Raw genomic sequence first — 13144 nt, forward strand, 5'->3', positions numbered from 1 at the left:
TCTGTAACTTTGATACACACAGATGAGTTTTTAGAGGTTAAATCAACAACCGGAGCAGCAACCCTAACCCTTTAAAGCAACATTTCACCATCTACTTCCAAAAACTCATCCTCCATCTTGTTTTCCTGCTGTCATACAAGTGTTTGTTCATGCTCCTGTTGATGATGCGTGTGATCTGCTGTCTGTAAGCTGACCTGGTTTCGCGTCGGCCTTCGGGCTCCATGTAGCCTACATACTGTACGTAGAGCCTGGAGGGAAAGAGTAAACTGTGTGACCCAGCAACAGGATGCTCCTGTGTGTGAAGCCAAATACAAACCTAAATAGGCAAGCAGGCCCACAAACACCAACACCTCAGGACACCTGTGAGTCATACTGAGAGCACATCAGACGTAACACAGAGACACACACACACACATACACAACATATGAAGCATATTTCAGGCTATCCAGGCCACTGACCATACATCCTGTAAGTGGAACACCATGCGGCTCTGCTCTCCATCGCTCCGAGTCAGTTCCTTTGTGATCATACATCGCAGCGTACATAACATGCACTTTGTGTTACAAGGCCAAAGCGCACATTTCCTCAGTAAAGAGCCATTTACATCAGGTTGACTGCCTCATAGAGCTCCGTCTCTTTCCCACAGTCATTTGTCTCATCCAGCCTCCTGTCATCTTATTTTAACCCTCACTTCCTTTCCTTTACATATTCCCTAGAGCCTTAATCCTTATGTTGAAATGTGCTTATGTGGGTAAAATGTTTTTGTTAGATATTAAAGATGTAGATGTGTTTGACTGGGGCTCATGAAATCCCACAGATCTTATCCTAATTGCCTGAGATTTGAGCAGAAATCTGCTGAGCGCAGGAAAGAAAATTGTCTCTGGAAACAAACAGGGGTCCATCGTGACTGTGGTAGCAAAATAAAGTCCAGAGCAGCTCCCTCATATTATCTTCACATCGAGGCTCGAGACAAAGCAAGTGAAAGCAAATAAGACGGGTTGCCAGCGGGTAGCCATGCAGCCAGTCTCTGTGGACTGTTTGAAATGCGTAACACTTCCTGAGCCTGAGTTTCCCCTCGCTGAAAATAATCACCAAAGAGAGTGAGAGACAGAAAAAAGGGAAAACGTCTGGGGTGTGTTGATTTAGCAGATTTGTTGCTGAGGTCCTCAGAAATGGTAGCATTCGACATGAAAAGATTGTATCCCAATGTCTCCTGCTGATAAAACTTTATCACTGTCAAAGGAAGCTGTGAAATCAGTGAAGGAAAAAATAAACAGATATTTTTGCTCTTCGGATGTTCTCACGCTCATGTAACCACTTGTGTAAAGGTCAAAACGCGGACTCCTAGCGCTCAAAGATACTGTAACTTCTGTAAAGGGCACTCCACTATTTACACATAAAGTTCAGTATGACTAGTGATCATTGGTTCATGAAAACAGCTACATATGGTCATAGACACACACACACACACACATATATATATATATATGTGTGTATACACAGTATGAAAGATGGACGTCGCCTCTGTGTGTCACCCATTGGTTTGTGGACCCTTGATTCGAAGCACAGGGAGTCCTTGACTTATGTCAGAGTTCCGTTCTTATGGATCAATGAGATTTTCGATTTTGGAGTTGAAGTTGGAACTCCAGTGAAAATGTAAACAAAGCTGTAACATGCATCACAATATTGATCAGTTCTTGAGAGAAGTCAAGTTCTGAGAATTTTATTATATCTAATTTCAGTTCCATGGAGATGGCTTTACTTTTCTTCAAAGCACTGCCATCAGAAGAGTCTGACTTCTGCTTGAGAGCCATAATGAAGGGCAAAAAGTTAGCAAATGTGACACAGTCCAAGGTGGCGTACAACCAGATAATGTAAACAAACCATCTTAGAGCACCATGTGACGTATTTGTCCACTCTGTTTGCCAACTAGTTCCACGTAGCTGGTTTCATGTAACCAATTCTGACATAACGACAAAACGCCATAGGTTGAGGACGTCATAAATTGAGGAATCCCTGTATAGAATTATGAATTTGACAGCAGATGTGATTAACAAGCAGTAGGTCTGACAGAGAACCCGAAGAAACTATGTATGCTCACATGGTAACTGTCACGTACGGGCGGTGTGAACCCAAGCAGCAGGTGAAACAGACAGGCAGGGTGAATTAAACAATAATTTTAATGTTAACATAAATTAACTCCAAGAGAGGAACAGGGGGAAAAAAATAATCAGGAAGGGGACAAAACTAAACAAACTAAAGACGACGGCTTAGAGCCGCGATGAAAACTAAGCTAAATGAACAGGGAGAGGGAAAACTCACTGAGTGTCCAGGAAGGGAGTCGGGAGACCAGCTGGAGAACAGAGCTGAGGGAGATGGCGGTGGAGATAGGGTGAGGATTGAGCAGCAGGTGGATTGGGAGTGGACAGAAGAGGGGTGCAGAGTGGGCGAGGGATCCCGGGGTGAAGATGACAGGACCGGCAAGGGTAATTACTGGAACCAGAGTTCTGACGGCGGTGTGTGGGTAACGGGGTGCAGCGTGTATCGGGGAAGGCAGATGAGGTGATCCGTAATCCAAAGAGCTGTAAGCTCACAGCAGGGTCCAGTGTGTCTTGGCCAGGAATGGGATACAGGCAGTAGGTGACAGGTATGTGGCAGGCATGTGGTAGGTATGAAGCAATGACGCAGCAGAGTAGAGAGGGACACGCCAGGCTTTATGCTGAGCTGATTGATTGTTCATTGCTCTCAGCTGTCTCTCTCCCCAGCTGCTCCTAATCAGCTGAATTAGCACTGGCACAGGAGGAGTGTGACAGTAACAGTTGAATCACAATGAACACTCTAAAACATGGCCAGTTTTATTTTCTGTTTTACTCTAAATGTAAGCATAACTGACACAATCAACATCATGCTGTATTGAAGGAGACTCACAACTCATGATTGAGACCACAAACATATTAGTCAAATGTTTACTGAGGCAGCAGATCAAGTGAGAAGTAGAATTATTTTCTCACAGACTTTGGTACAGTTGGATTTGTCTTTGAAACCAGAAGAGCCCTCTGCTGGCTGTCACAAAAAGTGCAGGTGTAAGTCATTTTTCAGACACATGTCTGTCTTTTATTTACAGTCTATGGCTATATTTCTGTAGAGACCATTGAAATGTTTAAAAAAATAACTGTTGATATCGTCAGGGATAGTTTAAGGTTAAAGTTAAAACATGCAATGCAAAACTTTTGTATCAAACTTGGGTATTGTTTTTGAAAGATCAGTGCAAGTCTAAAGGTGCTACTGAGTTGTGTTACAGAAAATGTAGGATCCAGGATTTGTAAAGCATTTTCGGGATGCAAAATCAGGACAGGTCACCCCTACCATTCCACAACTTTTAGGTTCAGACTAATGAAACATTTGTCAACTCCATTACATGTAATAGGTCCCTGCTGACATAATATATTCTAGTTAAAAATATTTAATCATAACTGCTTTAGATACACAGACTTTGGCAGAACTGTCAAGCAATATCCCTCTTAGGTTCTACCAACAATCAAGTTTGTAAGATTTATCCATGCAAAACAACACAGAAAACAACGCTGCCTTTTAGCTGCTCGATTAGCTTCTCAATTAGCAACTATGGCCACATTTATACCAGATATTGACTTGTCATCTGAAACTGGGTATATATTCTTGGATAATGACATCTGATCAGAAGGCCTTTACATCTGGTATTATCCCCTGAAGCCACAGAGTACTTCTCTGTGAAAAACATCCCCAGATTGAAAGCCTAACAGCTCCACAACTGAGGTCAAACTGAACAACCTCAGGCTCTACAGATAAGGGACACTCTGGTGAACTTTGAAATACAATAGGACCCTGTGTCCACATCAGTAGGACAGACGGAGATTGGAAAAACTGCACCAAAACAAAATGACTTTTTTTCCACATGCCACTGTCAGAACTATACAGAGAGAATATAATTCCTATGACACTGAGTCAGTTAACAGGGACTTTATTCATCTTGTTCTAAAAATGTTCAACCAGAACTAACAAATTTTATTACAGCAGAACTGGAGCACAATGGTGCTGCAACTATTTTTGCCAAACTAGACGACCTCTACTTTGCATTTTAATAACAAATATGGCCTTGTCCCAGTACAGGGACTCCGGCAATACCTCATCTTTCGAACGAGTAAGCAATGCCATGAGTGGATCTTATTCCTTTCAAAAATAAGGACAACTTGCTGCAAGGAGTGGTCATTTTTAGGCTAGTAGAAAATTGCAGAGCTAGGAGAATATTCAACTTATGTCTACACTCACTGGCCACTTTATTAGGGACAAATTCTTAATTAATTCTTAATCCTTTGTGTGATACTTTCAACAAAGTGTTGGAACCATTCCTCAGAGATTTTGCTCCATATTGACATGATAGCATCACAGTTGCTGCACATTTGTTGGCTTCACATTCATGATACAAATCTCTTGCTCCACCACATCCTAAAGGTTCTCTACTGGATTGAGATCTGGTGACTGTGGAGGCCACTGGAATACAGTGAACTCATTGTTCTATTCAAGAAATCAGTTTGAGATGATTTTACACATTCAAAGTCTCTTAAATTTCCTTCCTTCCGAATTCTGATGCTCGGTTTGAACTTCAGCAAGTTGTCTTGATCATGTCTACATGCCTAAATGCCTAAATGTGTTGCCATGAAGCCGAGTGATTGGCTGATTAGCTATTTGTGTTAGCAAGCAATTGAACGGGTGTACCAATTAAAGTGACCAGTGAGTGTATATATTCCATTTAAACCAGTTAGCCACAACATTTAGCGTAGCTGCCTAATATTTTGTAGATACACTTCTGCTGCCAAAATAGCTCTGAGGCATGGACACTGAACATCTGAAGGTGTCCTCTGATACCAGGGTCCTGGACCCTTTGGGCCCCAGTGGTTTGCTAATTTAGGTGTCCATATATGAGCTTGTTCTGACACATCTTACAAATGTTTAACTTGATCAGAATCCGAAGAGTTTGGAAGCGTTAAGCTCTTTGTAATGTTCCTCAAGCTCTTTGTTAGTAGTAGCAGTAGAAGTTGGGTAGCTGTAGCCTTTGGGGAATGCTTTTGCCATCGTAGGTGTGCAAAACATTGTTTAGATACATGTCAACGTAACATCCACTGGAGTGTGAGGACTCGATGATTAATTCCATTCACTTCATGTGCCAGTGGCTTCAATAATGTGGCTAATTGTAGAGATGATGTAATCAGATACAGATTGTATAGAAACAAGAAGACATCTATCTACAATTTAGGTACAGTTCCTTAATTCTTGAATGAAGGTATTCCGATTAAGAACAAGTTATTCCTCACAGACAATAATGTATTCCACCTTGTTTAACAACCATGATGTAGGCAGTGAAGGAACAAACAGGGTTTTGACCACCAGGTTCCATTGTTTGGGGGCACTGCATGGCACAAGCTCTTAGAAGAAAATCATTGGAGCGACTAAAGGGAAATGACTGGGTTAAGGAATGCAAATGAGTTATTTGCATTTCTGTTTCAACTTTAAAAAATACATAAACAGACCTAAGTTCCTGCCACGGTAATAAAAAAAGCTACAGTTTCTCTTTGACTTTTTTCATTTTACAGGTATTTGACTTTGACGGTTGATGCATAGTAATGGCTTCTCTGGCATCTCCCCTTTGAAATCTCATACATCTCTCTGAAAGGTGGATATCAATAAAAGAGAAGGCTCTTTCACTCCCCCTCTGGAATCTGGCCTCTAAAAAATGAAAACAGTGCATAATGTCTGGGTCAAGAAACCAGCGGAAAATCTATTGAGGGCAGGAAGGAGGGAGAACAAAGGTGGTGATGCAGAGAATAAGATTTAAAAGTTTTTGAGCGAATCACTTTTGAGTCCCACTTCTGTGAATGAGCAGGTGATGGAGGAAGTTTTCAAGCGCAATTCTTCTTAATCTACCGGCAGACAGGTATCGACTGTTCCTCTAAAGAGCGAAAAACACAAAGAGCACGAGAAAAGAGCCTCCAGATAAACAAAGACATTTCTGCAAAGACTATTCCACCACAATCAAAACATATCATTTATAGTTAAGCAGAGAGTCCTGCCAGTCTCCAGAAGTTCATAAGTGCTTCTGGTGAAGGAGACAGAGAAGAGCCATTGCGTTCTGCAGATGACCAAATCAATGGTGTGATTAATGGAGCTAATTTTACCTGGACATAGCGGATCATTACTTCCTGCTCTCCATCTCCTCCTTCCTCTTGTCTATATGAAAGCCGGCATGGATAATGTGTTTGCTTCACTAATGAGAGTCCCACAGAGAGTCAGAGGACAGTGGAGGGTAAAAGCCACGGACGACAAGTCATCTGGGACTGCAGCTCGGGCACGCAGAGATGCTATCTGCAGCCGCCGCTGAAAGCATCGCCACGGCTTATGGAGTCGTGACCTTCCACCGCTGACAATGTGCTGACTTGAAATGTTACCCTGCATACCTGTCTCATAACAATATTTCATTAGTCTGGTTTTCTATGGAGAGGTTTTTTTATGCCTCTGAAAATGTTGTTTCAGACCTTTTTGTACCATGACCTGAATGAAAATGCTGGAGGAAAACATGAACTCAAATGTCAGCTTTAGTCCAAACTGAATCCTAAAATATGAATAGGAATGTAATTAAACACCACAGATTTGCAGCATTTCTTTTGGTTTCTTTTTAACCTATAAACCTATTGTTATACTACTATAAACCTTTGGGAAATCTTTTTTTTTCTAGAAATCTTGTTAACATGCCCATATGGTGTTATTTCGTCTGCCTGATGACACATCATGAGAAAAAAAGCAGTCAGCACCATGAGTGTGCATTTCTTTTATTTTGAAACTGTCGTGGACCAATGAAGCCTCAAAAACATAAATTCAGTATTCCCAGTTTTTATACATAACAAATGAATCCTGTTAACTTGCAGGGTGGAATTCTGTATAACTGTTCTTCTTCGAACATGTATGACTGAATTACTCAAATATCAGAGCTTGCCATTGTGAAGTGCAGAGTAGTTTTACAGGGTCTGAGCAGATTCGTCGGTGAACTAGTGTGCTGGAACTGCAGTGAGCAGGAGAAGGTTAGTAAACAGAGAAGCAGGGACTTCACAGATCTGTATTCTATAGGAATCTATGGTAGAGAGACATTTTAAGGCAGAAAGGGGGAAAAATGAATCTAGATATGTAAATTTGATACACAAAAATAATTTTTTAGGGTATTATTCAGCAATCAAAGAAGGACTTTAATGGTGAAAGGTGATACCAGAGATTGTTTACACTACTGTTCAAAAAATTTGGGGTCCTTATTTTTGAAAGAAACACAGTTTTTTTCAATGAAGATATAATTAATTTAATCAGGAATACAGTTTAGACATTGTTAATGTGGTAAATGACTATTCTAGCTGGAAACAGCTGATTTTTAATGGAATATCTCCATAGGGGTACAGAGGAACATTTCCAGCAACCATCACTCCTGTGTTCTAATGCTACATTGTGTTAGCTAATGGTGTTGAAAGGCTCATTGGTGGTTAGAAAACCCTTGTGTAGTTATGTTAGCACATGAATAAAAGTGTGTTTTCATGGAAAACAAGAAATTGTCTGGGTGACCCCAAACGTTTGAATGATAGTGTACAACAGTGAATGGACCTGAGCATTAGCTATTAAGATCTGTGTGGTTGCCATCATGACAGTGCCTGACTCCTTTAATACCTACTTAATCCAAAAATGAGCAAAGAGTTAAATTCAAAGTAAAGCTGAAGAGTGCCATCCACACATCTTTGGGCCGTGGACTCTCCTGTGACAGTCCCTTAATGATGCATAACTTACATAGAATGAATACAGTTTAAACATAGACGTTTCATAAAAATTCCCTGGACAGCTAACAACATTTTTTTTTCTGCTGTAAAGATGTTTATTTTTGCCGCAAAATCTTGCATTTTACAGTGGAAGTCTATTGGGATTGGCAAGTGTTCATTCGAGGAACTTCAGTTTTGATGCATCTGTGTTGAAGTCATTTATCAGCCCTGTATGTTGCCACTTGGCTGATAACAAACCTGTTACTCAACAAGATAAAATTGCACGAATTACCACAATCAAAGAGGCAATGCTGGGCTAAATAAGGTTTAGTTAGTGTTATATGTGCTACGCTAGTGAGTGGCAGCTAATTTTCGTGCCCAAAACTCTGCAGTACAGCCTCTTATTTATGTGATAAACGCGGTGTCTTTTAGGTTTGTACTCTTTAGTACAACATGTTTCTCTGTGGCTTGATATTTCGAGCTTTTGGGCTCATGAAGTCCTTTCAAAACACAAAATGCTTTGCCGTTTAGATAAGGTCAGCATAAGGCCAGGGCTGGTTTTCCTGAACCCTTGCAACCTTGACATTTTGGAAATTTTCATCTGACAGCAACAATAAGTAAAGCATCTTTAGCTGACCTTAACCTTGAGCTCAGTTTCAGAGGGGGATGGGGTCTTATGATGTCCTTCCGTGTGAGTTTCGGTCGCATGGCTGCAGAGGCCACCTGAGATGGCAGTTTGAAATACGACTAAAAACATGCAGCCTCCTGGGGGTGGTTTTCTCAGGATGACCGCCGCAACGTATGAACTTGTGACCCGTGTAGAGAAGAGAGGAGAGAGAAAAAATGGGCCCACTGGGACTTGTACAATAGATGGGTGGGGATGACAATAAGAGTCAGCTGAGCTTTATGACTCCATTAACCACTGAACAACAACATACTGTGTGCCTTCTTGAAGAGCATATTTCCCCCTTTGTTTACACCACTTTATAATGAGATGAAAAAAGCAGACTTTTCCTCATTACCTGTATCTTTGATAGGATCTGACCATGAAAATGATTTTGCTTTTATTTCTTCATGTAGTGAGGCATCTATCTCTGAGATTACAGCCACCACATCAATACGATGAAGGTCAAAGGAGTTTTGCTTGAGGCATCCTGAAAACGTGCAGTGTGTCCTTCTGTAGTGCCCAGGTTAACAGCTGTGAAGCACTTTCTTCTGAGGAAGCAGTCTCTTTGAAAACTGTGGATTCCCTTTCTGGACAAAATGTTGCTTTTTAAAATGTCCTTTTTCAAAGCTAACTTTTAGATTTAATTTTTTTTATTGAAAAGACTGATCAGTCTGTTCAAAATACAATTAAATGAACTGAAATTTCTCAGTAACTATTGGTTGGACTGACAACAGTTGAATTACTGCCATGATATTTTGTAAAGATATTCACTCAGCCAAAAGAGCGAACCCCTATTATTTTGGTGTTCCACTGACTTTTCATTCAGCAGGTCATTATCCCAACATTTCCTTAAAGGATTGGCATAGAATTTCTGATCAACAATTTGATTTGTTTTTGCTGTTATTTCCAAAGGGATGATGAAGAAAAAGGGAGAAAATGCAGGAAAGATGGCAGGAAATGAAGCTAGTTTTGATGTTCTGTCTCCAGCATTGTAATTTCCATCCCTAAGTATATGAGGGTCTGCTGTGGTATTAAGGATGTACATTTTGTCATCTACACAGTTTCCAAGAGTCCACTCAGACCCTTCTGCACGTGCAGCACAAATTTTGTATCCATGTGGCAACTACGCTATGAGAGCAGTAGTTCATGTGCTCAGCAGTGGTGTGCAGGTGCAAACCACATGCATGGAATGGAGTCCTACTGGTGGACTTCAACCAGACTAGAAAGTACTATATGAACAACAACTATGCATCTGTGGCATCAGCAGCTGTCGGAATGCGCATCCACAAGGGAGTAGAATCGAGTTATTTGTTTATTTCTGCACACATTCAAAGTGAAGGATTATGGGACTTCTTGTTTGAGGTGTGTGCAGTCATCAGTGTGTCGCCCATTGACATTGATCAACTGGTCATTGGTTGAAACGTTGTCTTGAACTGGAAAGGGTAAAAGGTGCTGTTGGTCTGATGAACAATGCAAACCTTTTAAAGCTTGTGATACAACACTCCATACTCCACTATGACTTCTGACTTTTCTACAGGAGGGGCAAAAGCGAAAAGCACTAAAGCAGCACAAGCATGAACAAGAGTAGTCTACATTTCCAGTTGTTCCACAAATTTTAGACTCTGACCCCAAGTAGCAGCAGAAATCTGCATCATGTAGAGATAGACTGCCCGGGCAAAGAAAAAGTTGCCTGCTCAAATATTTTGTTGGACTGCATTTAGCTTTGAGTATGGCACACATTCTCTGTGGTATCGTTTCGATAAGCTTCTCCAGTGTCATAGCATTTATTTCTGTCATGAGATGGACTCATTTTTCACCAAGATCTTATATTGATGATGGGAAAATCTGACCACTGCATAAAGTCTTCTCCAGAACATCCCAAAGATTCTCAATGGGTCTGAGGTCTGGACTCTGTGGAGGACAATCCATGTGTGAAAACGATGTCTAATGCTCCCTGATCCACTCATTCACAATGTGAGCCTCATGAATCCTGACATCATCACCTTGGAACATTTTCATGTCATCAGGGAAGAAAATCTACATTGATGTAAAGACCTGGTCATTCAGTATATTCAGGTATCAGCTGACCTCATTCTTTGGGAACAGAACGTTGCTAAACCTGACCAACCCCAGATCATAACCCTAACCCCCACAGACTGGTAGGAACTAGACATGATGATTGCATCACTTCATCTGCCTCTCTTCATACCCTGATGCCCCCATCACTTTGGAACAGGGTAAATCTGGACTCATCAGACCACATGACCGACCAGATGATGGTTCACCACTATCCTTCAGGTTTTAATGATTCGTTGGACGGTTCTTAACCTGATTTTAGTAGTTTCATAAATCTCCTTAGTTGTTTTTTTTTTTGATGCAGGCCAATAATTTGACCCTTCTGAGACAGATTAACATCCTTTCTATGACCACAGGATTTGCCTTCTAACATGGTTGTTTAAGAAATGAGAAACTCCTCACTGCATCAGCTAGAGTTAGTTTTTAGCCGCGCCTGACGTGTACGTCAGCGGGGTTACTGCATTCGCTTCGGTATCTGGCTGGCTGGGTAAATATGTATGTGTGTGTGTATGTCCGTTCAGATATCTCTGCAAGTGCTGAAGTCAGGATAATCAAACTTGGCACTGAAGATCGGTCTAAGGTCCCCTGCTCAGTTGTGGAGTTACAGGTCAGCAGATCAAGGTCAAGGTCACAGGGGTCACTTAGCACATTTCCTGCATATCGCATCATTTGTATAGGAAGGGATATAAGTAGGATGATCAAAATTGATACAGAGTATCATGCATGGGCGTGGTTCTGCCCTCTACTGAGGGCTCGTCTAGTTGCAGCTGAAACGGATTCATCACTGCAGTAATTATTCAATGGAAGGCTCTTACCTGATTGCTTTGTTAAATCCAGGTGGCAACTTTTGTTTTGCCATGCAGTTTACATCTGTCAAGCTCTGTATAGCACCAACACAGTAGCATGTTGTGACTTTGATGTATCACAAACTCATCCACTGCTCAAGGTACATGAACCCATGTGTTATACTCCCCAACCACTCAGTCTTTAAATATATTTATGGTCACCAGATGACATCCTACAGACTTTGGTTGGATGAAGAAGACGAAATATTTTGCCAGATTTTAACATACAACTCACCTGACAGATGTAAGTAAAGAGGAACCACTTCAGCATGGAAAGGTCTCATTACTGTTGTCTTCATTATTAATTGTAATGATGCTGGTAGACATTAGCTTGAAGAAGCTCAGCAGTAATGGAGACCTCATAGTGGAAGGATTTTTAAAGCTGAAATCAGTATGAATGAATGACCAGATGGTCCTTAGGTTTTTTACCCTGAGTCTATATTACCTTAATCTGCATAGTAAGATAATGCCTGCAGCTCCAACCTCATTAGCACCTAATTGTAGGCTGTGTCATCTAGTGCCCCCAGTACCATTAAACCAAACGCTTAGTAGGAGGGATAGCAAATGGACACGACAGGGAGCAAGTGATAGCACCGTAAAGAACTACTTCTTTGCTTCATTTAGGCCTGTTCTGTATTAAACCTATTCCTCTTTGTGTCTCAATCCATCAGCCCCATACCACTGAAGTTAATGATGTGAACATAGTACGCATAGCGGCAGTGCTGGAGACAGCTGCAGAGTCAGAAACTAGAAAGCTTTCAGTCAAAACATGGTGGGAAGGCTAAACAAAATGTCAGCAGTCAGCAATTAGAAAAAGAAAGAATCTAATACTGTTACTACAGGGCTGAAATACTTTCAACAAAAGCATAATGTGTCTCATTTGAGTGTCTGGAATGTACAATATGCCCTGGGTATGTTTTCATATGCATGTAGGTGTTATTCTAAGCAGATGTCAGCGAGAAGGTGCACCACGGACAAAAACCATTTGGAACCAATGATGGAAATGATAGAAATTGGAAACAGATTACGAGCTCGTCTGGTCCGAGCGGCTCGTTCAAAGCCAGCAGACGCTGAAATGGGTATTTCTTTGTAGATGTAGAGCCCGGTGTATTGCGGCGGAGAGGTGTCATTGATTTGTTCATTCAATATCATTCTACATGGTGCCGTGTTGGAAATTCTCCTGTCCTTACAGAGGTGGTTTACGGCTGCAGAAATATGAAGATGGTCTATTCTGTGGTATGAGGAGAAAGGCTCTCTGCCTCTGAATGGACCTGAGGGAGATTGGAAGATGGCTTTCATCTGTCACACTCCACATCGTGACAGTAAGTATTCTATTTCATTACAAAAAAAAAGTGAAAAATCACGGGCACGGCTCTGTTCATCTCTTTGAAGGAATGATAGAGGATCTCTGAATGGATGTGGGAGGAATGGCATGAAAGGATGACATATGATCAAACTGTGAATATAAATCATCAGAGAAAAAAAAAATTGGCAAAAGATACAATTTAGATCCGCTGTTTGGCAGGTTCATACTCAAATACATGTAAGGGAAAGTTCAACAAAGTTCATCTGTAAACTTTTTTTCCCTCCTGTTGTGTCACAGCTGAGCGAGCTCGACGGTGCTTCTGCAGAGAATGGCGACGGGTCGAGACCATGCAAGCATGAACAAGACAAAGATGCATGGGGAACATCTTTTCAAATGTATTTATTGATCGACAGAGCGGCATTT

The sequence above is a fragment of the Acanthochromis polyacanthus genome, chromosome 20 (assembly GCF_021347895.1).
Source record: "Acanthochromis polyacanthus isolate Apoly-LR-REF ecotype Palm Island chromosome 20, KAUST_Apoly_ChrSc, whole genome shotgun sequence".
Classification (NCBI taxonomy): Eukaryota; Metazoa; Chordata; class Actinopteri; family Pomacentridae; genus Acanthochromis; species Acanthochromis polyacanthus.